The following is a 26,582-nucleotide window of genomic DNA, read 5'->3' as shown; positions in this document are numbered from 1 at the left end:
GTATAAAAGTGCTCCAAAGCGTCGAGTCTCGTATATCAATCGACTTAGTTTGACGAGCTGAGCATTTTCTGTACGTGTGTGTGTATGTGTGTGTATGTGTGTGTGTATGGAACGCTCTCCCAATCTCACTCGATTTTCTCAGAGATGGCTGGACCGATCTTCATTAAATTAATTGCAAATGAGAGGTAAAGTTGCCCCATAAGACCCTATTGAATTTCATTGCAATCGGATTTTTAGTTTAGAGGTTATGTTTAAAAATGTGAAAATCACGAAACATCATTATCTCAGAAACTACTCAACGGATTTTAACAAAATTGGTTTTAAATAAACGAGCTACTTAAAAAACCCTCAACTTTTGAGTTGCATGAAGATTGACTGTGTAGTTCAGAAGTTATTTGAAGAAACGTGTTCTGGAGAGTGTTTAATCTCACTTATGTTTCTCAGAGATGGCTGAACCGATTTCCACAAAATCAGTGTCATTTGGAAGGTCTAGTTACCCCATGAGACCTTATTGATTTTTTTTGCAATCGGACTATTACTTTGACTGTTATGTTTAAAAATGTGAAATCCAGCTTTGACAAGAAACATATTCCGAAGACTACTTAAACTCACTCACTTTTCTCAGAGATGGCTGAACCGATTTCTATGAAATTAGTGTCAAATGAAAGGTCTAGCTGCCTCATAACACCCTATTGAATTTCAATGTAATCGGTCTCTTACTTTGTCTGTAATGAATAAAAAATAAAAAAATCACGAAACTTCATTATCTCAGAAAGTACACAACCAATTTGAACAATATTGGTATCAAATGAACGGGCTAGTTAAAGGTTAATTGATGAATTTGGTTGGTTCAAATATTGTGAAAAGAAACATGTTCCGGTGACTTTTAAAGTTCACTCGTTTTCTCAAAAATGGCTGGACTCAATTCACCAATCTTAGTGTCAAATGAAAAGTTTGGCTTTCCTATAGGTTACCCCGGGTTGTCTCTCAAACTCACAAGTAAAAAAATTCATAGCAATTTGATATGTGGTTAAAAAGTTATGAAAAGAAAGGAAATTGAAAGACTATTTAAAACTGTAACTGCTTTGATCAAAACATATGGCCTTAACAAAATTTGAATTTGGTATTGTGCTATTCGTACGTTCCCGGTATTGCTCGTGATTGAATTTCGTACAATTCAAAGTCATTTCTTCTATTTCGCTATTTCTACAGCACGAATATTTGACTCCTAATTAATAATTTTTTTAACTTTTTGCCTTTCTCCTAGAAAGGAATAGCAATCACTTGCAAAACCGAAATGTGAAAGTGCTCCAAAGGGCCAAATGGCATATATCACTCGACTCCGTTCTGTATGTGTGTGTGTGTGTGTATGTGCAGATTTTTTTTTCACTCACTTTTCTCAGAGATGGCTGGACCGATTTTCATGAAATTATATGCAAATGAAAGTTCTAGCTGCCCCATAAGACTCTATTAAACTTCATTGTAATTGGATTTTCATTTTAGAGGTTATGTTTAAAAGTGTAAAAATAACGAAACATCAATATCTCAGGAACCACACAACCGATTTCAATGAAATTGGTATCAAATGAACGGGATACCTTAAAAACCCTTAACTTTTGAATTTTTTATAGATTGAACATGTGGTTCAAAAGTTATGAAAAGAAACGTCTTCTGAAGACTGTTCAATTTCACTCATGTTTATCAGAGATGGCTGGACCGATTTCCACAAAATCAGTGTCATATGAAAGGTCTAGTTACCCCATAAGACCCTATTGAGTTTTTGCAATCGGACTATTACTTTGCCTGTTATGTTTAAAAATGTGAAATCTAGCTTTGAAAAGAAACATTTTCCGAAGAATACATAAACTCACTCACTTTTCTCAGAGATGGCTGAACTGATTTTCACGAAATTAGTGTCAAATGAAAGGTCTAGCTGACTCATAACACCCTATTAAATTTTACTGTCATCAAACTCTAACTTCGTCTGTAATGTACCGAAATGTGACAATCACGAAACATCATTATCTCAGAAAGTACACAACTGATTTAATCAATAGTATTATCAGATGAGCGGGCTAGTTGAAGGTTAACTGATGAATTATGATTTAACACGTGGTTTCAAAGTTTGGCTGCCCTATACGTTCCCATTTCATTTAATTATAATCGAACTTAAGCAACCGTTATGTATTAAATTGTTAATAAAACAACGGAAGTCTATTATCTCAAAGATTACATGACTTATTTGAACATAACTAGTGTCACACGAACGAGTCATCTCTCGAACTTACAAATAACAAACTTCATAACAATTTGATATGTGGCTCAAAAGTTATGGAAAGCGAAGAAATTCAAAGACTATTTAAAACTATACCTGCTTTGATCGATATATGTGGCCTCAACATAATTTAAATGTGGTATCGTACTATTTGAACGTTCCAGTTCAATTGATTCCTTGCGATGTGTTAAAAGTCTGCAAATGCACGACGAATCGGCCATAGTATAAGATCAAAGTCAAATAACAAATCGTTTGAAATGATTGGGTTTATCGAAATGACAATATCCTCGACTTTTGGCTTCAATACATCGCCTTAAGTCTGAATATATTCATATTGGGTGGTATTCGGTCATTTTTAGCAGATCTTCTGGCATCAATTTGACACCGGAAATACCCATATTGGGAGGTATTTAGTTATTTTGGTTGTTTTACAGAAACTAAAAGTGGTTGTCTTTAAATTCAAAATGGTGTCAAGGGTCAATGTTTGGTTTCTATGCATCATCTCGATTACAGAAATATTCATCTTGAGTATTATTCGGTCATTTTCGACTGTTTCCTACAAGTTGCCATTTAGCAATTCAAAATGGTGCCTGAGGTGAAATGTTAGCTCATTACATCATTCTAGCTCCAGATATACTCATATTGGATGGTATTTGGTTATTTTAGGCTGTTTTTCACAAACCGGAAGTCGCCATCTTGGATTTCAAAATGGTATTTGAGATAATTTCTAGCCTCTGAGCGTCATTCTGGTTGAAGAAACACCCATATTGGGTGTTATTCGATCATTTTCGGTTGTTTCCCAGGAACCGGAAGTCGCCAACCTAGAATCCAAAATGGGATGTGTGGTCGATTTCAGCTGCTGTGTATCATTCTAGATCCGGAGATACTCATGTCAGACGGAAATCGGCCATTTTTGGCTGTTTTCCAGAAACCAGAAGTTGCCATTCTACAATTCATAGTGGTGTTCTTGCAACATTCTGGCTCCGGAGATACTCATATTGGGTGGTATTCGGTCACTTTGGGCTGTTTTTCAGAAACCAAAAGTCGTCATTTTGAACTTTAAAATTGCCTGTGAAATCAATTTCTGTCTTCTGGGCGTCATCTGGGCGTAATTCTGGTTCCGAAAACATTAATATTGAATGGTATTTGGTCATTTCCGGCTGTTTGCCAGACACCGGGAGTCACCATCTTAAAATTCAAGATTGTGTCTGTGATCAATTGTTAGCTTCTGTGCATCTTTCTACTTCCGGAGATACTCATATTTAACGGTAATCGTCCATTTTAGGCTGATTTCCAGAAACCGGAAGTTACTATCTTACAATCCAAAATGTTGCCTAAGGTCGATTATGGAACATATGTTTACCACTAAAACATTAACCTGCCAAATTTGGTTCCATTTAGTTGGTTAGCTCTCGAGATGTGCAGAAATTTGTGTTTCATTTGTATGGCATCCTCTCTTCCAAAAGAAGGAGGGGTGTCAAAACATTATGGACATATTTTTTACCCCTTAAAACATCTACATGCCAACTTCGGTTTCATTTGCTTGGTGTGTTCTTGAGTTGTGCAGAAATTTATGTTTCATTTGTATGGGACCCCTCCCTTCCAGAAAAGGGAGGGGTCTCAAACTATCATGGGAACCTTTGTCGGCACCAAGAACCCCTACATACAAATTTTCACGCCGATCAGTTCGGTAATTTTCGAGCCTATATGGATCAGACAGACAGACAGACCGGATTGCATTTTTATATGTATAGATTACAACATCAATATTTTTTAGGAGTGAATATACATTTATTGGATTGAAGCGTTCATGTAAATCTATTTTTACAAATAAAAGTTTGAATGAGAAAGGCTGGGTCTGACCGCTAGGTGGATTAATTTAGGTTTTCTTCTAAGATAGAAAGCTGCAAAAAAATTATCGAAATACAGACCCTGTTCGATTTTGGCAACACGCCAGAATTTTTTCTGTTGCCAAAATCGAACCATGCCAATAATGAACAGTTCTTTTTTCTTGACTTTTTTACTTTTTAAATGGTCAAAGATGACTTTAACAGTAGAAATGGCTACCAATGAACTAGTTTTAGTTCCAAGTCGTTTGAGGTGTCGCTTGATGAATTTGAGCTGACGACCTAGACACTTGATATTACCACTCGAACCAAAATACCTTCCTTTTGGAAGATGTTGAGCTCAAATTGGTTCAAATAAATCAAGCAAACTAAAAAAGTAAAACGGGCTCAAATCAAACAAAATAAAAATATATCGTTATTGTAGTCCTACGCCAACTATGCGGTCGTGTCTTGAATACCACCCTCCTACTATTTCTATCCTCTCAATATCGCTAAATTACATTCCCTGGACTGAGGCTACATCTAACGTTCCTCTCTGGCCAGGTTAATTCTAAGAGGGACTTATTATGTCAAGAGGAATGAGTCTTACCGAAACCGCGTTCCTCCAGCCAAGACCGCGCCATAATTACAATTCCCTGAAGAGAACTGTTGTACGTTACTCAGACCAGTTTTATTATAAGAGGGACTTTTTTGTTAGGATGAAAGTCAGCAGGGATACTATAGAATTCAGCTTGAAGGTAGGGTATGTAGTGTAGAGCCTGAGAATAAACCCATGTTAAAGTCCTTTGACAACCAAATGGTCCAATTCTACTAAGATTCGAACCCACGACCAGTCGCTTGACTCTGTAGCCTTGCGGCTACGAAGCTCCCCATGTATGAATCCCCTAGACGACCATGTATGAAACCATTTGAGAAAGTTAGGAAAACTTTTTTCCTCAAGAGTGCCCACTTTGGTTTGCTCAACGAAGGTATAGGCTACTCAATTATCTATCAATAAAAATATTTTGAAAAAATCTGTGTGAATGAATTTTTGTAAAATTAGTTTTTGTTTTTAAAATATTTTTTTCTAATGTAGGATCTTAAATTCTACTTTTTCAGTATATTTTTATTTAAATTTCAGATAATTCACTTCAGATTATCCATCCACAACTTTTCTCCATCTTTTGTCATTATTCAGATATATCGATTGTGAAAACTGAAAATTTCAGTCCTTTTCGAAAGATAGTATAGATAAATTTAAAATACTACAAGGTATACAGCTCTAGGGTTGTATGATATGGTAACGTGGGACTAAACACTAAAATTACTGTCATTACAGACACAATAAATTCGTTTGTTTAGTGATTTACGTATTTTAATTCTCAGGCTCCCCTTCATTTCATTAGAAATATATTTAAATACACTCGAAAAAACTTCATTTACACTTGGTGATGTTGTGCCTGTAGTGGTTTTTTTGTGCAAATAACATTTAACAATCACAACGAAGTTAAAGTTTAGAAAGATTTATTTTTGTTTTTTGCTTCACAAGTTTGTTCAATTTGCCAACAATTCACTGTATTACGAAGAAAGCTAATATAAGTATATTATTTTATTTGTAAAGTTAAAAATAAAAAAATATCTAACAATGTTGAAATGTAAAAAAAAGATTTTAAATAGATCTTAGTAAGGCTGATACAAATTTTGAATAGTTTTTAGGTCCACGGTTATCAAAGTTATCTAAGGGGAGGGCAAAAAATAAATAACACTGAGAAGAAAAAAAAAAGCTTTCATCAAAAAATTGTATGCAAGTTACAACGTTTGTAACTTGCATGCAAAAGTGTGTCGAAGAATATCACATTATTATCATTATTAATCATTTGGACACTTTCACTGTCACTGGACTTGTTTGTTGCTAAATTAACCCTCTAGTGCCCAGCGCCGCCTCTAAAAAGCTTCAATAAGAACTTAAAAAAAGTTTGTAAAGCTTCATAGTGATTTTTTCGAAGTCCGTCTAAAAAATAATTTGCGCACTAGAGGGTTAAGCATATATGCTGTCGAAAAGTGAATAATATTAGCGAAACTTTTTTTTTCTGCCCCTTCCAATTTTCAACATTTTTGAAGGGGGGTGGTGACATAAAATGAAAATGGAATTCGTATCGGCCTAAATAGACAAAAAAATCATAAGCACTCGCCGGCTCTTACTCTTCTATAAATTAGTATTTTTAGGAACATACTCGTTGGATACTATGTCGGTCACGATTTTTTAGTGAAAATCGGGATAAAAAATAAATATAAATGACTTATAACCGTTGCAAAAAGGTTCAATTCTTGTTGAGTAGTTTATGGTTTTTATCATATTCATAAGATAAACTTTCAATCACCAGTTTTGATTGCACGCGAACAGAAGTCGTGCCCGTTGCAATTATAGACGACGAGAAACTAGAGGCACTCTGCTCCACATATACTCTACGGTACTGCTGCTTTTACCAGCATGTTTTCTTTCATGACATCAGTTTCTATTACGCTCTAAGAGCAGGTTTAGAAATTGTTCAAGAACAGGGGTTGTTTCAAACTTTTCGGAAAACCTTTACCTTCGGGACATCAAATTAGTCAATGTTCATGGAAGCAAACATAAATTGACCTATTGAGACTGGGAGACTCTGTCACTTATTTTTTGGGTATTGATACAGGAAATATCACAGGGAATGGTTGGTGTCTATTCATGTCGTCTGTGCTAGGAATGCTCGCATATGACTAGTTCATTGTTCGCGTAAATTTGACCTTGACACTTTTCATCGATTTTTACCGATTTTTGCCATGAAAAAGTTATGATAACTAGCGTATTACAAAATTGTTCAACATTTTATCTATCCAACAACATATTGGTTATTGTTATCCATTATGTGGTAATGCTGCTATTATCGTTTGTAATCTGACACAACATTTGCCAGTTTCATTTCCAATTTACAGAATGCATACCAGTATAGAAAACAAAGACGTAGTCTCACGTCAAAATTTCATTTTATATATTGTTTAGAAAGGAAAGGCAAAAAATAGCTATTTCGGAATGGTAGTGTAGGTAGCCTAAAAAAAATCATTTTGCGGGTAGCTTGAATTCATTATCTTCTTTGTCAAGTGTTTGTCACTTCCACTGGTTACTTATGTGATTGATAGTAATCATAATCATGCCAGTTATTTTAATAAAAATGTTTTTTCAAGGAGGAAGGATTTGCTTTTTTTTAACTACAAAAGAAGCATCAGTATGTTTTTAATGTTAAGGTGATGTTAATACTGAAATATGCAGTTGAAATGTATGACCACATTTTTATTGTAATTATTATCATACCGAATCGTATTTACACTCTTACATGAGTTTGCAAACTGCTAGGGGACCATCCATTAATGATGTCATGCTTTTAGGGGGGGAGGGGGTTTCAATTATTGTGACATTTTGTGACATATGGGGGAGGGGGGGGTTAGCTTGAGTGTGACATCACATTTAAACTCAAAAAAAAATTAATAAATAAAAAAGTCACATACCTAATCACAGAGTTCAACTCAGAACTATTTATGATATTTGCATCATTCATTTATAGTTCTACGATCCTTTTTTTTGCTTAACATTTGCTTTAGATAAAATAAATGACAATTTTTTTTCAAGTTAAAAAGCACAATGTTCATTAATTCTGTTTTACCTTGCATGTTCGTTAGTGAATGACAGCGCCTATTCATTAATTTTTAGTGTCTCTCAATCCAATCCATTCCAAAATTGTGACAAAACGTAAATAAAAATGCTTGGCTATTGTAACATGTGGAGAAGATTTGGATTGCGAATTGATTGAAGGAGAGGAACTAAATATTGATGGTCTTTCAAAAATCAGCAATGCTGCTGCAGTTACTGTCTCGGCTTCCTAAGTCGTCGATATACGACTCCATCAACAGCATCCTTGGACTTAGAACTAAACGCCTTTTCTAGTTATCTTCTATAATCTTCTTTTCCTTTTCGTTTCAGTTTTTCTCTCAGTAAAATCGTTCTTATTAAGAAAAAATGCATTCCTAACAAATTTCTCGATTTTCAATCAATTATTACCAAAAAACGGGGAGGGGGGTTTAAAAACGTGACGTAATTAAGGGGGGGGGGGGTTAAGGAAGTTGTGACAGCTTGTGACAAGGGGGAGGGGGGGAGTTAATTTTTTCCAAATTTTGCGTGACATCATTAATGGATCGTCCCTAGCAACATTTCTGAGTAATCATGGAAGATGTTTTTATAATTAAATTCACGATGTGAAAAAAAGCGTAGAAATGTTCAATATTTTTTGTGAAAGCAATATAAACATGTTTCATTTCGAATATTACACTGGTCGACAAAAGCAAAAAAAAATGCTGTCCTAAAGCTCAAAATAGTTTCCTAAGGAAGATTATAGCTTTTAAACCATTCCTGTGCAATTTGGTGCCTCTAGCCAGTGTAGAAATGCGTCAACTTACGTCAAAGTATCGCATAGTAATTGCTAGACGGGTCGCTTCAACGTTATGTTTACGAGAAAATTCATTTAAATATCTAAGAGTATTGATGGTTGGGGGCACCAAATTTCACAGGAATGGTTGAGAACTTATAATCTTTTACTTTTTTGCAGTTTTGCCTTTAGGGCCAAAGAAAGAATTTTTTTTCTCGAGTCAAGACAACTGATTTGTGAATAAAAAAATTTCTCGTAGGGCCAACAATTTTCAAGTCAAAAACGTTTAAATTTTACAAGTTTATTATTTCTAATTTTAAACATTTTGGTCATGCTTCCCAACAGATTTGTGATGTACAATTCTTTGAAACGAGGCGTACAATCTATTTGCAGCATTATTTTTACAATGATATATTGATATCATTCGATAAGGTGTGAAAGGTTTAGAAAAATCGGAAATTACACAATTGTCCCAAATTACACAATGCGACAATTTTATTTTGCTTTGGCTTCTATATATGATTTTTAATGTATTTTGATGCAAAAACAAATTTCTTCGGGTTTGGACCTTAAGGGACCACAATTGCTCCACTTGAAATTTTTAAGAAATCGAAAATTTCAAATCGACATTGATCTAAAACAATTAAGGCTGGAGAAGGAATTGAAAATAAGTTGTAGAATTATTATTTGCTTGAGCATAGATTATCTAGTTATATTTGCAGAATTAGTATAAATTCAAAGGTTTATAGAAAAAAATCATGCTGTATATTCCTATCAAAAGTTAGAGCAAATTTTCTATCGTTTATCAACTCTAATTGACGATATTGGAGTGAGTTTGAAAATATAACCTAAATTTAGTTGATAAAAAAATTTTGTTTTCAGTTTTCCACAAAAAAAAACAGAAAAATTTTAATATGAGTGCTGCCTATTAAATTGTCACAAATGATAAAAATCGCAAAAACTAGTAAACAATTAGCCTCAAGATGAAAATTGAAATTTCTGTAACGATGTTTGTTACGAAAACTAGAAGTTGACTATTAGCAATCTTTTTTTTTTTTTTTTTTTCTTGACTGCAAAGAGCTTGGGTCGGTGAAATATTGTCTCTGATTTTTATGGTTTGTTCTCGCGCAATCCAAATGCAATTAACATATTATTTTGCAAATCATAATAGAAAACCTCAAAAATACTCTATTTTCCAATAGCACAAATCAGCATATTTCAAATTATCCAACTTCACTTGTTACTTTGGTACAATTCTTGAATCAAATTTAAAAATTTCATTATTTGCTCCGTGTTTTTTTTTTTAATGGAAACACTTTTTTTCTAAGCCCAGCTTAGTTTTTTACGAGGTAGTTATGATTATGAAAATGTATGAATTTTTTTCAAAGGACTGTAATTTACGGCAAACATTTAAGATATTTTTGATTAAAAATAGAAGATAGTCGTAGCTCTAGGGATTTCTCAAAAATTACCCTAAAATGTGTTTTTACGTCAAAATTCTCACTATTGTTATCATGGCCAATGTAAAGCGCAATCTTGCTAGTTTTGCAGAGTAGCCAAACTATCGACAAATTTCTGCATATTATTATACATTTTTCGCAACTATCAGCGAAAATACCTTCCGTTTTCGTAAGAGCTTAGTTTACACACCGACTCACATCTTTTCACTTGGTTACTTGCTCAGCTGACAGAAAACCACTCTCCAAAAATCCATCTAGCCCTGTATCCATTCCTAATACGAAAAAAAAACCTCCACGTTCTACCATTCCATGCGAAAGTGCTTTAGCACAAAACTCGCAACAGTGAAACACATTAAAGCTAACCTCTGACCTACCGCCAACAGCGAGCATCTCATTAGAAAGTGGCGGGAAAAATAAAAAACTATCCCCACTACTTAAGAGTGCTACACAACATTGGCGCCGATTGGCTTTTGGAGATGTGTATTTTTAAAAACAAAGCTAAACATGCTCATGGTAGGTATCGGCTACGGGTCGTTTGCCAAAAAAGAAATCAAGCACAATGACGAACAGTGGCTTGTTCTGCTTTTGAAAATCTTTATCCTTGATAGGCTACTATTTTGGGTACACACACTTACTTCAGTTAGGTGTAAACCGTCGCAAGTATAGTCCCATAACCGCCGGATCAAGATTTAATTTAAGAACATGCTGAACTGCTGTACGAACAATGTAGATATGCGCAGTACATATCTTCAAACGCACGTGATACCGATGGAAGAGCATTCCACTGTTTACGTGTGGATAAGCGCGTCATCGTCTAAGTCAACGTTGACAGTTGACATGTTCGTATTGTCTGGAGGGTTTTCAAACAACGCGCTTACTATGGACCTTCCTTCAACGATTAAGGACAGTCGTTTTGAGTAAGTAAAGAAGTTGTGACAAACCAACAGAAAACACTGAAGTAGAGCCGAGCCCACTTTTCTACCTTACGTCAACGGTCGGACTTTGCACACGTTTGGCTCAGGCGATTGACTTTTGCACATTACGTCGTCACAATGGTACCAGATGATAAGATTACATTGGTAGAACTTAGTTTTGTGCTGTGTGTCAGAGAGAATTTCAATTGCAAATTTCAGGTGTAAAGTATTCGTGGGTATTTCGAGTCCGGTTATCAACAAAACCCGTCATATAATGAAGATTGATGGATGGGTTCCACCGAATCGGCAGAAGGTTTTTTTTTTTGGTAATCGAGTCACAAAGGAAAGGCATTCAAATGTAACTGTGCAAAAAAGATGTGTTAAATTTTGACTTAACTCTTGACTCTGAATGGTTCGAACAACGAAAGCTGATAATGTCAGTTTCCTTCCCGATGGCTCCGAAGTGAAGTGATAACCACGTGATGAACCGTGGCGAAATAAATTCTGATGCAAGCCGTTGTTCGGTTATAATTACTACAAGTGGTGCCGGCCTGCATATGCCACAATGTGCCACCTCGGAGTAACTTCTCGGTTGATAAGGATTGTGATTTATTGTGGGTAAGAAAACGCTCTGTATTATTTCAGAACACCGTATAAAATTATGTTAGCAAATGGCGAAACGAAACGAACATCATCTAGAATGATGGACTACTGCGCTACCAGGTTCATTGCTTGGCAATAATCGCAATTATATAATTTGTTTGTTGCTCTCGCAGCGAACGAGTTAATTTAGAACAGTGAAGTAGTCATGAATGTATAAATATCCGTGGGATTTGCGAAAAAATCGTCTGTTCAAGTTTTGTTTATTTTCTGTCAGCGTGTGTCCACCTAAACACCGGAGAGGTGATTCTTTAAATAAGATAACCGAAACGAACAATGAACTGGCAAATGGACCGGAGCTGTCCATTTCACTTCGACGTGTAAAATGGGGATAAGATTTTTGACCTTAAACTTGCTCGTTAGTGTCAGCATGAAATGAGAGCAGGAAAACCAAGAGGAGAAACCCCCCTTGAAACTTATATGATCCAGTGGTCAAGAGTTTATTTCAAGTTATGTTGTGATTACTGAATAAAACCCTTAAACTGTAGTAGGCGTTGAAAATTGACAGGAATGTCAAAAATTTGCGTCATTTCAATCATAGTAGGCATCGTTGTTTGTCTACCTATTTCTCTGCCTGTTCTCTATGGACTCAGAAACTACTGAACCGATTACTGTGAAAATTTGCCCTTAGGGTTATTTGAGTATAAAAAGTGCAACAAACATGTTAGTTTTGCCCTATCTCTTGAGCGTGGGCAAGGGGGAAGGATGAGGAGGGTTGATTTGTACTTTGTAAACTTGAAAACGTCCTCCACAATAGCTGGGCAAATTTTATTACAAAGGTTTTTGGGTGGGGTTTGGCGAAATTACTGTGTCATCTGAGACTTTGCTATATCTCAGTGGTGTAGTAAAGTGGAAGAAGGAAGGGAGCATGAGTTCTGTGATCATTTATTAATTAATAATTTGATTATTCAATTCGGCACATAGAGATCCTACAGCAACCGATTTTATCTACCTCATTAGCGTGAGCAGGAAGGGGGTGTATCAACGGAATATTTGTTCTTCGTAAACTCCAAAATATAGAGCGGGGGCCTAGTGTGGTTGGTAACGTCTCCGCCAACCACGCTCGACGCCTGGGTTCGAATCCCACCGCCGACATAGGTGTCGATGGTTGTGAGGTGGCGTGATCCACTCACAACCAACCCAACTGGTCTAGATTCAATCCTAGCCGACACCGGGAGATTTTCTGAGGCGAAAAATCTCTGGGATCACGCCTTCCATCGCATGAGAAAGTAAAGCCGTTGGCGCCGGTCCGTTAATAAACGGGTCGTGAGTTAGGGTCCTGGGTGTGGAGTCGCCTCCCTGGGCGTCGGTGATTGGCCACAATAGTGGCGGAGCTAAACCGACGGAAAATAAGCGAGAATAAAAAAAAAAAAACTCCAAAATAATCTATCACCATGCTTATTTAAATACGTTGGTTCTCAAATACGAGGTGTTATCCCGTGCAATTAATTTGTCTGTATCCCAATGGCGTACTTAGAGGTTATATTTTTGGGTAATAGCATAGCTTTATTTTAACATTATCTTCGGGTTACGTAGTCTAGTTTTGTGAGCATAAGTCTGAGTTGAAAAGGATTTATCTATGTATCGTTTATTGTTTACGCGTTAATTTCGGTTAAGTGACCTATCACTGATATAATTTGTATTGAAATGAAGAAGTTGCGCCCTTTTCAAAGCTTAGGCTTATTTTTCGCTTATGCCAATGGCTTGTAGGCAGGCAAAATATCTATAACTACGAAGTACTACTGAAATCTGAGAGATTGAAACCAATTACTGATCGAGTTTGTATGACTTCCCAAAGAATATCGGTCATTTTAACATAAAAGGGACATAACTCAAAAATGCTATCTACGATTTTTCCAAAAATTTGCCCAGAGATGAAGAACATCATAACGAACAAACTGGCGTTCACCGGTGGTATTTTGTGGGAGCACCGTGCTTCCAACAGTTAACCGGAACATTCACCATGGGATATAAGCATGTTTTTGAGTTTTTTCTTCGTTTTATTTATCAATTCCTCTTCAGTTTTTGCGACAAAACTGTTGGAGTAGATCTTACGCTTCAGGTTTGCCCAGAAATTCTCGATGGGCTGGGGGACGGTGGGCAGGTTCGCTGACTTGGGTACCGCATAATTATTTAGCAAGTCCATTTTCATCAACACTTGCTTCGAGTAATAGCCAGATCCGGCCAGAGCACCGCATCATCGCCCATAAGAAATACCACAATTCTTGATGAACGACGCAACTTCCGGCAGGCACTTCGTACTATAAATTTCCCTGTTCACGGCCAGTCTGGTAGCTTTGACATCCTCTTCTCGCTGTTTTTCAGCTACAGCTGCACCTTGTTGGGGTTCTTGGTGTGTAAAATGAACTTCACCTAGGAGCTCTCTTCCTTCGTGTGGGAATACGAAGTGCCCTGCCAGTCGTTGCCATCCAGAATTAGATAGGTCTCGTCGTCCATCACTTACACCACGTCGTGATGAAGTGGTAAAGTCAAACAGTTTTATCGGAACCCAATATGGCGTCGTTTGTTTATGACAATCAGGAGAGAGCAGCTATCTGTTGTAATGTTGGATATTCTACTCGATATATCAAACTCAGCGATAATGTCTACAAGCAACAAGCTCGGAACAGCATTTCTTGAGAACTCACGCTTGCGGCACGGAAAGAATTTGGTCCTAAAGTTTTAAACGGTTTTCTGATTTTTATATATCAGCTGAAAGATTGCAATTTTCTAAGCAAAACGTGATTTCTAAAAAACGTTTATCGTTTCCCTTCGATTTTTAAATGAAGAATAAAAAACTGCCCGACATGCCTCAAATAACAGTTCTCTCATATACCGTACATGGGCGAAACGTCAACTAGGACTTTTCGAGCAGTTTTTTACTACTCATTTAAAAATCGAAGGAAAACGATAAACATTTTTTAAAAATCACGTTTTGCTCAGAAAACGCGGCTTTTTCGAATGATATATATTTCTGGTATAGCTTTAGGACCCAATTCTTAAAAAGTGGTATATTTATCTATGCGCCCACTTTCTGTGGTATAAATTTCACGGTGTTTCGTGCAGTAAGTCAAAAGTTAATCCAGATGGAAGTCGAGAGGAAAGAAAAAATTCTGCACACCAACCGTGATAATCCAACGCAATCCGCAATTAAAATCGCAAAAACGTTAAAAATCGCCTTATAAAATGTTTCAGGGAGCGGAAGAGCGTGGATCGAGTGTCTCAAGGTAAGAGCGTCGTAGTGGAACATATGACTGTGCAAGCAGAACAAGAAGGTGCCCAAGTAACACACAAAACATGATAGAAATCAAGTAACAACAAAAGTAGTCATATAAGTGTACTATAAGCGCAATTGAAAACTTGTGTTATTATATTGTGTTTGAAGTTGTTTTTCATCAGTAATACAACCGCATTTCGAAAACAAGCTTGTTTCTTCTGGTTTTGGAGATGTTTTTAATAACATGAGTTCAAGAATAACAATCACTATCACTTGGTCTTTTCGTAAGACATTACACCATCTAAAAACAACACGACGTACCTGTAAAATGCTTTTTCTTAGTACAATAGTCGTAGCATTCAACACCCAACTTAAAATTACTTGATCAAATTATTATTTAAATTATACGAACGATTTCAATATTTATTCGAAGCGGGTCAAAACGCGCCATCAAAAGATAAACAAAACGCTTGCAGTGTAACCAACAACACTTCAGATTTTTGTTATTGTATATCTAACAACGTTTTCTAGTTTTAGATTTTATATCCAGATAACGTTGAAACTATGCGAAAACAATTTCAATATTCGAGCGAAAGAAACAACTCTTTTTGAAAGGTTGAATATTACTTTTTGTCATCATTTTTAATCAATTAAAACTGCCACTGATAAAAGAAACTGCCGATCTAGTTGCACTGCGTAGACACAACACATTTGCGCATGCGCTGGTTAACAGTTGTCATAGCAACAGATTTGCGCATTGCCGTATTAGTACTCGAGATGTATTTTGCCACTTAATTCTATCAAGTTGGCTCGCTTTCATGCAGTTATCGGTACTTGTTCTATTAGCCTTCATGTTTTGCGCTTTTCTGGTGATATTGATGTCATAGAATAGGTAACGTCAACTATTCTATACCAACGTGTGTTACTTGGGTGTTGAGAACCGTCATAGCAAATCCTGGACAGATATTGGATTCACACAAAAATACACTACTGCTCGCAGTACCGTTCGAAGAATTCGTTGGCAATCAGGATATCGTTCTTATCGAGCCAGTAAGCAACCAAACAGAACGTTGGAGCAAAGTTTCGTCACCAAAATTCGAGCTCGAAAATTATACCAGCAAGTTTTAACGAAGTACCAAAGATGCCATCGACGATAAAACCTACGTCAAAATGGATTTCGGACAGCTTCCTGGCCAAAAATTCTACATGGCAACGGCACGAGAAGATGTTCTGCGAATTTTAAGTTTGCTTATATGGACAAAATTGTCTTAAGCCGGAGCAAGGACCAAAGTGCTCGTGACGAATAAGACGATGGACTCGAAGCTGTACAAGGGAGAATGCCTCAAAAATTGCGTGCTACCTTCCATTGAAGCAGATTTGGTGAGTTGTCACTACAGCCGATCGATAAAGACATAAATCTACCCAACCGCCCACAATTTTGACCCATGGAACTATTTTGGACAATAATGAAGCAGAAGCTTAAGAAAAGCGGAAAAACGGCTCGGGACGCCACTCAGAAGACCAAAATGTGGAACAAATGTGCCAATGATGTTGACTCCGAAGGTGTGCATCACGGTGCTTCCACAGACCATTATTATGAAAAAATATACCAAAGAATCTGAGTACACCATTCAATTCGTTATGACATCCAGATTCTCTGGTCAAAATTTCAAAATCATCGTACGGTACATTTTTGAGTAATGCTCTTTGGATGGTCGTGATGTACAAAAAGGTGATACAAAAACGACGATATACTCGTTGTAAAGCACGTTTTCAAACACCATTTTATGGACTTCCAAAATAGTTTCTACCAGTGCACATAGGGGTATTTGAGTGTAAAAGTTGGAATAAATTGCAAAACTCAAAATTATTATTGAGCCCCCATAATTAATACCACTAGATTAATAGATAGTGGGGGTATCCCATGGCAACTATTTTGCTTTAATTTGTTTTGTTTTTGGCTCACAACAGCTGTCAAACTAGAAGGTAAAAGCAAAGCAGATTTTGAACACGAAGTTTTGTGATTTTTTCGGTGGAATTTATAATACTGGTAATTTTATTCGGCCTGTTTCGAATCTGGATCTTCAAATGAGAGGTATAAATTAGGTTTTGAACATTTTAGATGGAGAGTTTGGTGTCTTGTTGACTGTATATTTTGCATTGTCAATTATGGATATTTTACCTTTCGAATTGAACTTCGAAATTGTTTTTTTTTATGTTCTGGACGTTTCTGTGCACAAACAAACTCATTTTTAAGTAGATACGAGTGTCCTTAAACAGGTCCAGAAAAAAAAACTTGCGCATGTTTGCGCGTTTAGGATATATCATGATTTTATGCAATCCTATGCAATGTTTTTTTTAATATATGAGTTGTTTTTTTGAAATCGCGACGTGTTTTCAGACACCGAAAAAAACTTTTAGAGGAAACTTCTTTGAGAATGGCTTCAAGAATCCTCTGCCACACCATGGAATGAAAAATTTTTAGGCGAAGTTTTTCCAAATAATGAATCGTTCTTAATATCGCGAAAGATGCTTAAACAGCGAATTGGTGTTATTAAAGCAGCTATCATGCGCACGTGGACAGCATCTAATCGAAACAAAATCCGCTTCTTTACAATGAATGATACTTTGAGTCTCTTGGTTCCAGAACAAGTCAATTCCTCTATGGAGGTCGTTGTAACATTTGGGTATGATTTTTAGGATGAGTCTGATAAATAAACGTTATTGTATATAACTTCGTTTAACTGTATAAAAATCAAATATAAATAAGAATATAATTCCAGCTAAATCTGTTTTTGTGCAATCGTTCATTTTTGTGCAGTCTGTATTGAAACTGTCTGCATAAAAGCAAAACTTCAGAACTACATTCCGATTCGAATCTCGAATTTTTGTTTGTTATTTTGTTAATCATTACTTCGCGGTCAACTATTTGGTGTACAGGTCAATTGCGAGGCTAGTACTACGCTCGTAAGGGACCTGGGCGTAGTCTTAGACTCCAAACATACATTCATAGAACATTATAACACAATAATCAACAAAGCAAATAGTATGCTGGACTTTATAACACGCTTCGGCCATAATTTTGAAGACCCATATACAATCAAACTATTATATTTTACATACGTCCGACCAATTCTGGAATACTGTAGCATTGTATGGAATCCCTATATTGTAACACATAAAGAACGCATTTAATTTGAGCGGGGGCCTAGTGTGGTTGGTAACGTCTCCGCCAACCACGCTCGACGCCTGGGTTCGAATCCCACCGCCGACATAGGTGTCGATGGTTGTGAGGTGTCGTGATCCACTCACAACCAACCCAACTGGTCTAGATTCAATCCTAGCCGACACCGGGAGATTTTCTGAGGCTAAAAATCTTCGGGATCACGCCTTCCATCGCATGAGGAAGTAAAGCCGTTGGCGCCGGTCCGTTACGTTAATAAACTGGTCGTGAGTTAGGGTCCTGGGTGTGGAGTCGCCTCCCTGGGCGTCGATGATTGGCCACAACAGTGGCGGAACTAGACCGACGAAAAACAAGCGAGAATAAAAAAAAAAAAATCTGTCCAAAAACAATTCCTTTTGTACGCGCTTCGTAAGCTAAATTGGACAGCATTTCCCTTACCATCATATGAAGCACGCTGCATGCTTATAGACATACAAGCACTTAAAAAACACCGCGAACTTTCAATGCTTTACTTTATCAATGACATTATTTCTCAACGCGTGCAGTCCTCTAAATTATTATTGCAACTAAATTTTTATGCACCCAGTCGTCAATTAAGAAATCGTAAAATATTTTCGGAATACTCTCACAAAACTAACTACTCAAAAAATGGCCCAATTAATCGCAATTATGTGTCCACAGTCCAAATAAGCACTGACGAAGGCACTAAGTAAGTATTGAAATACGTATATGCAAATGATAAGTGAAAAGTGATAGAATGAAATAGTGAAAGTGGATAAAAAGTGTAATGTGTAGTAAGAAAAGTTATTTATCACTGCTACGTAGATATTATTTATCTTCCAATTATAATTTTCATATTAAAGACATAGAAACTGCTAAATATGAAAATTTCAGCGTTATTGTGCAGGAAAATATTTTTTCCAACTTTTCAATCAAAATACCCCTATGTGCAGTGGTGGGCACCGCCAGACTTGGCATTTCTCTGCACCAGGTGTACCCGTCGACTCGCACGAGGAGCAGACTACTCGATTCGCGCGAAGAGAATTTTTTTCGCACGCCGTTAACACGCATTAGTTCGGAGGTGCGCGTGTGTTATTTCTCGAGTACACGGCGGGTGCACCGTGCAGATGAATGAAACCAAATGAGAAAAATAATAACCTACGCTTTGTCTACTTCATATTGAAAAAAAAAAGCTCAGTCACACGTGTTGAGTAGTTGATTTTCGTGCCATAATGACTAGAAAACAGAAGTTATACAGAGATTTTACGCCGCAAAAAATGCCCCCGGACCATTATCTTCGTCGATGAAAACGATGCAGCACTCTTCGTACACGTACAGGAACATCAAAATGTTTTATCCGAAAAATCTTATTAGATTACCTTAGTGTGGATCCCTTTTCATTGTTCCATTCCGGTTAATAAGAAGGTGGACACTTTGGCTTAGGTGGGCGCAACAAATGGTGATATTTATGATAGACCTACAATTGCCTACAATAAACTTTTGCAATTTTCTCGGCAGAGTACGCCTTCAAACTGGCAGACCTCATCCTTTCACTACGGGTTAGACGCACATCTACTGCGAATCAGGCTAACAGATAGTAATCAATGCGTTTGTGGAATGAACTATCATGACAATATGTACGTTTTGGTGGTGCTGGCCGAGGCACCAGATCGTTACTTTTGGATACTCATGTTCCAGTTTGTGGTATCCTGGACCAATGAAACAAGGCATGAACGATACTGATTTATGAAATAAAAAAATCGGAGTAAGATTGTGCCAGTGGGGTGAAATTGTGCCATACCAACCCATTGTTGGTTAGCCATCACATGGCGATCACAAGACCAAACTTTTATGAATAAATTCCCTCCAATATTCAACCAAGAAAGACTAGTCTTCTGACCAAGAAGAGATGGCTTAAAAGTCACGGGTTAGAAGTCACAATCTCACAATCTGATCCCGCCTGACGGTACTTGAAAAGCAACGGAGTGCTCATCAAACAACAAATCGAACCGCGCGGTAATTAAAAAAGGACATGCTAGTTTTATTTTAGTTCTAATTCGTTTAGCATTTATAAGGCATCCTAGAAATAGTATTTATCTGGGGTGACATTGCGCATTTCGTTTCGAGCAACTCGAACAAAACTAAATGATCGCTGGGGGGCGTTATGTTTCGGTTTTCGTAATTTTTTCGACTTTGCGGGTTAGATGAGCCGCAGGGCAAATGACAATGACAGCTCCTTTTAAGCTTAAAGCATACCTGGCAGTATGTGACCTACTCGAAAATAGCGAGAATCGTTCGAATCGAGCTGAGCAATGCCACCCCTGGTTTCTGTAAGAATTAGTAGAAAAAAATTAAAAAAAATTGTTTGAAATAAGTAGCAATTAGGAATATTCACTATTGTTCTAGTGGATGAGCATCTAACAACGTGGACCATACGTGCTTATTCCTTCGTTACTCTCACTATATTTTTATTCATACCACCAAGTTGTCACACTGACCTGAGAATCCAAGAAAAGGACATCTTGAACAAAATAAAAGATGTGAAGAACTGGCAAAAAATAGCTGCGATCGTTTGCAAAAGGCTGTAAAAAGCTGAAAAACTAGAGTGGCTAATTAAAGTTCAGTACCCATTTTTCATATATACATTTATCGTCACACATCAGTTGCATTTGCGGCCAACATGTTATGTCCAATGCGCTTTGGTAATAAAATCTCTGGAGTCATTTTGCTACTGTCGGCTCGTCAGGCAGTAAAAATGCTTAGAATATTCATTTGAATGCTGGGAAAAATTACCTTGGCTTTAAAAATTAATCACACTAGCCATGGCAATTATATGACAGACGCCGCGTGCCATCGTTCGGCTTTGCGGAGCAAAACTTCGGTTTTAGGTGTAAAACTTCGGCTTTCTCTTTTGCTGAAGTGTAAACGATTCGTTTTTCCCGTGCAGAATGCATAAGAGTGAGCAGTTGCTCGTCAGGTGCAGCGTAAATGAATCGCGCGCGCGGAGTCCTTTGATTCCCGCGTAGTACAAGTGAAAAATACACTTTGCTCTTCGGTCGCCCGGAGGAGAAAACCAAATCTGGGCACCGCTAACCGAAAATTTAGCGACGCTAATCGCTAAGTCGCTAACCGGAAAATTTAGCTCGATAATCGCTAAACGCTAAACGCTAAACCCACATTAGCGGAACTTTCGCTAATCGCTAATCGCTAACTTTTTAATATGTGAATAGTCATATCACTATAGTTATTGCTCGTGTTTTGTAAGATTTGGACCACTTTGATCTGTTTTGGTTAAACAAACGAAAAAAATTACTTCTTAAAGCTATTTACAGTGAGAGGTTCACGAAACGGTATTCATATTTGATTTTGTAAAAACAAGAATAAAAGGTGGGAGCGGGGGCCTAGTGTGGTTGGTAACGTCTCCGCCAACCACGCTCGACGCCTGGGTTCGAATCCCACCGCCGACATAGGTGTCGATGGTTGTGAGGTGGCGTGATCCACTCACAACCAACCCAACTGGTCTAGATTCAATCCTAGCCGACACCGGGAGATTTTCTGAGGCGAAAAATCTCTGGAACACGCCTTCCATCGCATGAGGAAGTAAAGCCGTTGGCGCCGGTCCGTTAATAAACGGGTCGTGAGTTAGGGTCCTGGGTGTGGAGTCGCCTCCCCGGGCGTCGGTGATTGGCCACAACAGTGGCGGAACTAGACCGACGGAAAATAAGCGAGAGTAAAATAAAAATAAAAAAAAAAGAACAAAAGGTTATTTATTTGCATTGAAAATGCAAATGTTATTTAGCTTGCATTGAAAATAGATACTCTTAGGAATATTTTCATAAAAATTCAATTATTATCTGAATCGAAAAAGTAGAACCAAAGTTGTCAAAATTTCAAGCGCATTGCAATTTATCAAAGTTCTTGGTGTGCCGAAAATTCAATCTAGACCTTGTGCTTGTTCTTCAAAATGCTCCTGTGGCTTGTACGATAACTGGAACTCCATTCTAGGATAAAAAAACTGACAAAAGTAACTTTCGCATTAAAGTATGTTCATCTTTCGAAGCAATTTACGTACGCCATCAGCAATTCACAGTTTTTCTAAATACAGTCATACCTCGATATAAGGCAACCCCGATATACCGTAACTCGATATAACGTAATTTTTACCTCGATATAACGTAACTTTGAGAATGTATTGAAATTGAAAATAAATGATACAGCAACTGTTTTCGGGGTATAAATTGCTTCAAAAAAGTGTTTGTAGTAAGTTTTAAAATCAATGAAACTAATGCGAAAATTGTCCTAAATGGACATAAAAAAGGTTTAAAATACTGATAGTTGATGGAAAATAGGTTTTCGCCCATCTTTGAGTAACCGTCAACAGTCTTGCATCAATTAAAAAAAAAATTTTTTGCTTGTTGAAAATTGTCCTGAATGGGCATAAGAATGGTTTAAAATTACTGATAGGTGATGGGAAATGGGTTTTCACGCATCTTCGAGTAACCTGTGTATCAATAGAAAAAAAAAAATTTTTGCTTCTGAAAATATTTCAAATGGGCCTTAGAAAGGTTTAAAAATACTGATAGGTGACAGAAAATAGGTTTTCGCACATATTTGAGCAACCAATAACATTCTTGCATAAATTAAAACAAATTTTTTTTTGCTTCGATATAACGTAACTCGATGTAACGTAACGAAAATAAAAATAACGTTGCCTTATATCGAGGTATGACTGTATTTCTATTGTCACTTCTCTACAAAATTCAGCGAATTAGCGATTAGCGTTTTGAAGGTCAAAATTCTAGCGACGGTAACAGTTTCGCTAACCAGCTCAAAAATTAGCGAAATCGCTAAATCGCTAACTGAATTTTAGCATCGCTAATTAGCGAATTTGCGGAATGGTGCCCACCACTGGTTTCTACACAATCCAAGTATTATATTTTAAGACATTAGCAATATTTCTCGAACTAAATTTCTATTTTTAACAACGGGTTTTACCCGTTAACACGCAAGTCCATTAATCAGCCCGTCGAGATGCGGTATGTTTTTCCAAATCTGTATCATATTTCCAGTTCGCTTATTTTTCGCTCTCCCTACTTCACATACTGTCTGCTTAATGAACATTAGCAATAGGTGAAAAGATTTATTTGAAAATCCCACGGAGCAGAGTGGTCTAAATTCGAAAAATCATGATCGCTTTAGATTTGACTGTGAAAAAGTGATTTTATTTACTCAATGTCTTCAGCAAAATTGTTTCATGAAACAAGGCCTTACATACATTCGGTGTTTTTGGTTTTAAGATCAATTCACCTAACAGTTAGATAAAAAAATATTTTTTCTTATTTTCAATATACCAGATTGCTTTCTTCAGAGAAGTTGGGGAAAATTTAAAAGAAAAACAATTTCTGAATACTGAGATGTATCTGTACGTTGGACACGACAAAATAGAGTTTTTTGGGGGACATCCTCCCGTAAAATCAGTTTTTCGTCTATAATAGTCAAGCCCTTGAAAAAGAGAGGGTTTCTGGCAGCACGGCCATTGGTAGGCGCGTTAAAAATTACTCCGTAATATTTTCGCGTAATTCGAGTGTATTCTGCTGGATTTATGGAAAAAGAGTCTGCAGTTTAAATTGACATAATAGTTCAAGTTTGTATTGTGTAAAGTTGGCATAAAAAAAGAACGATATCATGTGAAAATCGTCCGGCAAAATGTGTTTTATTTTTCTTTTTTTTGCTTTTCTCCTACAAAGTTTTAGCAATCACTGGAAAAACCAAAGGTATAAAAGTGGTCCCAATGGCCGAATGTCATATACCACTCGACCTCTTTCGACGAAGTGAGCATTTTCTGTATGTATGTATGTGTGTGTATGTGCAACTTTTTTTTCTCACTCACTTTTCTCAGAGATGGCTGGACCGATTTTCATAAAATTTATTGCAAATGAAAGGTCTAGTTACGCCATAGGTTGCTATTGAATTTCATTGTAATCGAATTTTTAGTTTAGAGGTTATGTATCAAAATGTAAAAATCACGAAACATCAATATATGAGAAACCTCATAACCGATTTCAATAAAACTGGTTTCAAATGATCGGGCTGTCTCCAGAACCCTTAACTTTTAAATTTCGTTCTGATTGAACATATGGTTCAAAAGTTATGTAAAGAAAAGTTATCCTGAGGTTGCTTAAACTCACTCATTCTCTCAGAGATGACTGAACCGATTTTCACAGAATTAGTGTCAAATGAAAGGTTTAGTTGCCCCATAAGTTGCTATTGAATTTCATTGTAATCGGATTGTAACTTTGTCCGTTGTTCATAAAAATGTGAAATCACATAATGAAAATAAACATATTGACTTTCTCCTAACGATCACTGGCTAATTAAAAGGTAGAGAAGTGATCCTAATGGCTGAATATCATATACTCCTCGACTCAGTTCGACAAATCGAGGTTTTTCTGCATGTGTGCATGTATAGGTGTATATGTTTGTATGTTGGTGTGTACGTGTGTATGTGCACCTTTATTTTGCACTCACTTTTCTCAGAGATGGTCTGACTGATTCTTTCTATTTTGGTGTCGAATGAAGGGTCTATTTGCTGCTTATGTTGCTATTGAATTTCATTGTAATCAAACTTTTAGTTTTGGTGCTGCGTCAGAATGTGAAAATCGCTTTTATATCTCAGAAGCTATGAACATAGTTGAATTCAAATTAATGAGCTTTTGAACCCTTAAACAATGAATTTCATAATGTTTGAACATGTGGTTTGAAAGTTATAGAAAGAAACGTAGCCCGCAGACTGTTTAAAACTATAGCTACGATCAAAATATGTGGCCTCAACATCATTTAAATTTGGTATTGTACTATTTCAATGTTTGCGGCCTTGCTCGGGATTGAAATTGAAATTAAAAGTCATTTCTATCATTTCACTTTTTTTTTAAAGTCATTTCAATCATTTCAATTTTTCAAAAGGGCCATGTCGTATATCACTCAACTCAGTTCGACGAGCTGAGCATTTTCTGTATGTGTGTGTAACGCTCTCCCAATCTCACTCGATTTTCTCAAAAATGGCTGAACCGATTTCAATGTTAATAATTGCAAATGGAAGGTCTAGTTGCCACATAAGACCCTGTTGAATTTTATTGTAATCCGATTTCTAGTTTAGAGGTTATGTATCAAAATGTCAAAATCACGAAACATCAATATCTCAGAAACTACACAACCGATTTGAACAAAATTGATTTTAAATGAACGGGCTACCTAAAAAACCCTTAACTTTCGAATTTTATGAAGATTGAACATATGGTTCAAAAGTTATGGAAAGAAACGTGTTCTGGAGACTATTTAATCTCACTCATGTTTCTCAGAGATGGCTGGACCGATTCTCATAAAATCAGTGTCATATGGAAGGTCTTGTTGCCCCATAAGTCTCTGTTGATTTCTTCTGCAAACGGATTATAAATCTATTTTTACAAATACTAAGTTTTTATGAGAAAGGCTGAGTCTGACCGCTAGGTGGATTAATTTAGGTTTTTTTTTCAAGCTGCAAAGTGTAGCCCGGGACGGTGTAGCTTCGAACGAATTCGACATTTGTTATTCGCATACTGACGACGATGTCAATGCATCTTAGGCTTGCTGAGATAAGTATTCAAAATCGCTAGAGGTGGTTATTTTCCATCGCTAGGTCTGAGACTGTAATTTTTTTTTAATCTGAAGGAATATTTTATCCTAATAATTCTGAGTTTGCGGACTGAAAAATAAAACATATGGAGAATTGAGTACCGGAACACTAAACCTTGTTGTTCTAAGAATCTGGTACCTAGAGTGTTTGGTGAAAGAAAAACCTCACACGATTTGCATGTTTATTTCGTAAAAAAATTGTATTGACTGCAAACAATTTTTGATCAATTTGTCCCGTTTTTAGTTTAAAACTGCCCCAATTCGTAAGACCTCCCCCAATGAGGATTAGGAATCATGAAAAAATGCAAACTTCAACGTATAAAGTCACAAATATTCGTTAAGTTTTGCAGCTCAGATTCCTGGGTTGGAATCTTCAAAATCAGTTTATTATCTCGGATGTTCGAAGTTGTTAGTATCAAAATATATGTATTCCTAAAATCGAATTATTATTTTTTTCAAATCATACACTGTTTGAGTTAAGTTTTGAAAACCACCAAAACAAAAAATTTTGGGAATAATAAATGTGTGAAATTATAGAAAAATAGAAAAGAAAACCGAAACTCTCTGTAAAATTCTTAAAATATTTTTTTTTTACATTTTGGGGAGTAATAACAATTTTTGATTTATACAATTCCCAAATTTTAACATCAATGTTTTCATAAATTGTTACGATTGAAAATGAAGTAAGGTAGATAGAATATTTTTGACATGCTTATTTTTATGGTAATCTGGACAAAATGTTTTATAATTACATAAACAAATCATAAATTCAAAATTGTTGCCTCTCGACTTCCATTTCCCATCCACAATCTAGAGGAATAGAGAAAAAAGGATTCCAATAAGTTATACATCTTGAAAACCTCAAAGTCATTACGATGTCAATATCTACAGGCTTTTGGATCTGCAATAGGGTGTTGCAAA

The 26,582-nt window shown here is 36.5% G+C and overlaps 2 protein-coding genes across 2 annotated transcripts in view; one reads left to right on the top strand and one right to left on the bottom strand.

Moving 5' to 3' along the window:
- The window catches only part of LOC129720116 (uncharacterized), a 50,877-nt gene extending 48,484 nt beyond the window's left edge, over positions 1-2,393 (bottom strand). The window contains exon 1 of the mRNA XM_055671549.1: positions 2,372-2,393. The gene's annotated coding sequence lies outside the window, so the exon portion shown is untranslated. The remainder of the gene's footprint in view (positions 1-2,371) is intronic.
- LOC129720117 (aquaporin AQPAe.a-like) overlaps positions 1-26,582 on the top strand; it is a 40,427-nt gene that overhangs the window by 2,624 nt on the left and 11,221 nt on the right. The window lies entirely within an intron of this gene.

Source organism: Wyeomyia smithii, chromosome 2 (assembly GCF_029784165.1).
Source record: "Wyeomyia smithii strain HCP4-BCI-WySm-NY-G18 chromosome 2, ASM2978416v1, whole genome shotgun sequence".
Taxonomy (NCBI): Eukaryota; Metazoa; Arthropoda; class Insecta; order Diptera; family Culicidae; genus Wyeomyia; species Wyeomyia smithii.
This window is presented reverse-complemented; position numbering and strand designations above follow the sequence as displayed.